This window comes from Theropithecus gelada, chromosome 19 (assembly GCF_003255815.1).
Source record: "Theropithecus gelada isolate Dixy chromosome 19, Tgel_1.0, whole genome shotgun sequence".
In the NCBI taxonomy this organism is placed as follows: domain Eukaryota; kingdom Metazoa; phylum Chordata; class Mammalia; order Primates; family Cercopithecidae; genus Theropithecus; species Theropithecus gelada.
The window spans coordinates 45895630-45900201 of NC_037687.1; the positions used below are offsets into that span (position 1 = coordinate 45895630).

At 39.0% G+C, this 4572-nt stretch overlaps 1 pseudogene; it reads left to right on the plus strand.

Moving 5' to 3' along the window:
- Positions 1–2230: 2230 nt before the first annotated feature.
- On the plus strand, positions 2231–3029 carry LOC112611988 (annotated as a pseudogene).
- Positions 3030–4572: the final 1543 nt, after the last annotated feature.

Here is a 4572-nt window from a genome sequence, read left to right on the forward strand (position 1 = left end):
ATCTGAGGTGGTGGCCAACCTGCCTGCACATCTGCCAGCTGTGATCATAGATGAACATCTGCCACAGGCTGTGCGTTCATGTGAACCTGGATCAAGATGGGTCCCTTCTGAATTTCTCTTACATCCCTAGTGCCAAGAACTCTTTCTTTCTTATCCAGTGGAAATGTCCCTTGTGTCACAGGTTGAGTCTTCTCTGTCAAGGAGGTAGTCTTCCCTAGGGTAAGTCCTCCTCCCAGCTTGGATTATGAATATTTATAGAAAAACTTTGGGATTGGAGATGGGAGGGGCCTTTCTTTTTCAAGAAAACTCAGCCTTCAGGGTGTTGGTCTTGTCGTGGCCTCCAACAAGCCTGTTTTGAGATGGAAAGCTGAATAGGGATCCATCTGTTCTTGGCTGTGACTGATTCCTTGCCCAGTACTCCGAATCTCGGCTTTACCTATTTGGTGGAATATGACTACAAGAGAATAAAAATTGTATCTTTCTAATATTAAAAATATTATCCTCATTACACAGGAAATGAAGTTAAGGCATAAAGGAAAGATAAATGTGAGCCTCTCACAGGGACACTGAAGAAAATCTAGATATTAAGTGCATGAAAAAACACACATTAAGTTTTTTATTAAATTGTCAGAACAGTTTTTAGATACCTATTATAATACCTGGGGATTTTAGGTTCACTCTAACTTCTTGTGTTGATACCATAAATGCATAAATTTATGGTACCATAAATTTTGTCATTGAGTGAACATCACAGAGCATACTTACACAAACCTAGGTGGTACAGCCTACTACATACCTAGGCTACATGGCTTAGTCTATTCTCCTAGGCTACAAACCTGTACAGCCTGTTACTGCACTGAATACTGTAAGCAATTGTAACACAATGCTAAGTGTTCATCCTGTTACCTGGTGTTCTTATTAACTGTTTACGTGGTCATATTAAATTAAAAATAAAAACAAGGAATTCTGGGAAGATGACAGCAGAGCTTCCTACTTTTTACAAATTCATAAATAAAATAGAGCACTAGTGGCCAACCAAAAACACATGGATGACATTTACAACAAAACTAATTACAAGGTATCCCCAGAAACCTCAAAACACAAATGGCAAAGACAAACCGACAACAGCCACAAGACCTTTAGAGTATCAGTGTCTATGTGGAAGAATGCAGAGGGAACTAATGGGGTATTTGACAGACTAGAGAATAGGAGCATCCTCAAAGAGCAAACAGGTGTTAACTGGAAAGTGCAGTGGATTAATTTGGTAATGGTCACTGAAATCGGGAGGGGTTTTGTCCTCTCTTATCATGGACGAGCACAAGCTGCCTGGGGTGAGGTCTCAAGGGGCTGGAGGAGACTCCCATGGACTCTCTGAAATTGTCCCTTTCAGGATAGGGTCCCACACTGAGAAGCAACTGCTGGGAATAGAAATTGAAGTGAGCAGAGCGGGGCCAATAAACATGAAGGAAGGAGAAGGTCCAGATGAAAAAGCTGGAGGGGCACAGAGCCAGCACATCTCAAAAAGCAAACCTCCAAATTTTGGAGGAGACAGCATAAGTGAAGTGGGGGTTCTGTGAAATGAGAAAAGCTACCTGGAGGCACTCCTCCTTCTAAAATTTCAGGAAAATTAATTTTACATAAAAACGAGCAAGCAATTGAGGTCAAATCCCATACCAAGTTATTATTTTTAAAAAGAGATGAAAGAGCAGAATAACATTCCTTCAGACAGAGAAAACACATGGCAAAACATGCTCGCAAACCAAATCAACACTGTAATCCTCTCATCCAAAATAAAGTAAAAGACACTGAGAAAATTATATAAGACATGCAAGAACAACATAAGTCAGAATTAGACCAGCAGGAAAGCTTATGGAACTGAGAAAAACCCCTAAAAATAGAAGAAAAAAAATTTCAGAAATGAAGACTAAACTAGGAGGAATACAAATGCAAATAGAACAATAGATAATGTCTTTAAAATAGCTGAAAGGAGAAAAATGTTAAAAAATAAAGGAGGAAAGAGATGAAATTCTATAAGAAGTTACAAATGTTTTGCAGATAGGCAAAGAAGATCCAACACTTACGTAATAAGAGTCCCTGAAGAAGAAAACTAAGGCAAGGATAGAAAACAAACACTGAAAGCTATAGTTTCAGAAAAGTTTCCTGAAGTGAAAAATATTTGGAATTGTATGTTGAAAGAGCTCACCATGCTATTTCTGTGCCTAATACAGTCATGGCTCATGGTCTTAGGAAGCATCTAAAGCAGGTAGCAGCTTCACAGCATTGGGTGCTGGATAAATTGACCAGTGTGTTTGCTCCTTGTCCATCCACTGGTCCCCACAAGCTGAGAGAGTGTCTCCCCTAATAATTTCCTAAGGAACATACTTTAATACGCCCTGATAGGAGACGAAGTAAAGATTTGCATGCAGTGGTTCATTAAGATGGATGGCAAGGTCCGAACTGATGTAATCTACTCTGCTGGATTCATAGACATCACCAGCATTGACAAGATGGGAGAGAATTTCTGTCTGATCTGTGGCATCAATGGTCGCTTTGCTGTACATCGTGTTATACTGGAGGAGGCCAAGTACAAGTTGTGCAAAGTAAGAAAAATCTTTGTGGGCACAAAAGGAATCCCTCACCTGGTTTCACGATGCTCACACCATCCACTGCCCTGATTCCCTCGTCAAGGTGAATGATACCATTTAGATTGATTTGGAGACTGGCAAGATCACTGATTTCATCAAGTTTGACACTGGTAACCTGTTTATGGTGATTGGAGATGCTAACCTGGGAAGAATTGGTGTGATCACCAACGGAAAGAAGCACCGTGGATCTTTTGATGTGGTTCATGTGAAAGATGCCAATGGCAACAGCTTTGCCACTTGGCTTTCCAACATTTTTGTTACTGGCAAGGGCAACAAACCACGGATTTCTTTCCCCAAGGAAAGGGTATCCACCCCACCATTGCTGAAGGGAGAGACGAGAGAGTAGTGGTGGGTGAAACGGTGGGTAAAACAGAGCAATGGTGAAGTGGTCTCTGGGTAACATGTTAGATTTTTGTATGTAATTAAAAATAACATGGAATGATTAATTAAAAAAAAAAAAGAAAGAAAGAGCTCACCATGTACTTGAGAATATTGATCCAGAATTGATTACTCAAAATGAATAACACTAAGACATATTCTAGTCAAATAATTGAACTAGAAAGAAAAAAATCATTTGCTTATTGCAGCAAGATGAGCAAGTGACTTAGAAGAGAAAGTCAATTAAATTATTTTCAGATTTTTTTTTTCACAGAAATATTTTATGCCAGAAAAAAAAATATGGAGAAATATGTTTAAGATACTCAAGGGAAGAAAATGGGAGGCAAAGATGTCATATCCAGGAAAACTGATTTTTAAGTTTAAAGATTACTATTACCAATCTGCAGAAACTCAGAAAATAGTGCTTCCATGAACCTTTCTTGAGGAATCTACAAGAAAAAAAAGCTTCAGACAACCCAAAAGACTAGAAAGACAACAAGATAAGTTACTTATAGACCTTGGACTAAATGAGAGGAAAAAAAAAAGAGTATGGCTTATAATGGCTGTATGCTGGCTAGATGTTCTGACACTGTAAATTTAGCACAGCTTTAAAAAAATAGGGGAAGACAGGAGCAGTCATATACAAAAACATTTTTAACTGTTTTCAGTTAAAGCCTTTTAAAAAATTAATCATGCCATGTTATTTTTAATTATATACAAAGATATAACATGTCACCCAGAGACCATTTCACCCACTGCTTTGTTTGGCCACAGTCTCTTGTCTCCCCCTTTAGCAATTGTGAGGCAGACACCCTTTCCTTGGGGAAGAGAAATCCGTGGTTTGCTGCCCTTGCCAATAACAAAAATGTTGGAAAGCTGGGTGGCAAAGCTGTTGCTGTTGGCATCTTTCATGTGAACCATGTCAAAACATCCAGGGTGCCTCTCTCTGTCAGTGATTACACCAATTGTTCCCAGGTTAGCACCCCCTTGAGACTGGAGGTGGTTGTATTAATATCATTAAACTGTTGCATCCAAGAAAATTATGAGATATTCTAACTATATTATCTTTTGTGTTTTAGAGAACTGGAGTTCCCAGTGTGGCAGAAAAGAAACATAGATGTAATTCAGAAGAGATGTTAAAAAACTTTGATTTAAATGAGAATTTATCAATATAACTCGAGGCATTTTATTTTAAAAATCTTATGTGTATGTATGTGTATGTATGTATATGTTTGTGTGTATGTATATTTCTGATTCTGACTAATGAAAAGACCTAGAAATGAGCACCTCTTGTGCCCAGATTTTAGTTTTAAAATATCATTTCCCACTAAAAGAAATCAGAGCTCTTGGATAAATGGCTGATTCCAGATCTGGGGTAGAAAATGTCCAAAATGGGGCCGGTCAGGGTGGCTCACACCTGTGACCCCAGCACCTTGGGAGGCTGAGGTGAGAGGATCCCTTGAGTCCAGGAGTTTGAGACCAGCCTGGGCAACACAGTGAGACCCCATCTCTACAGAAAAAAAAAAAGTTTAGCCAGGTGTGATGGCAT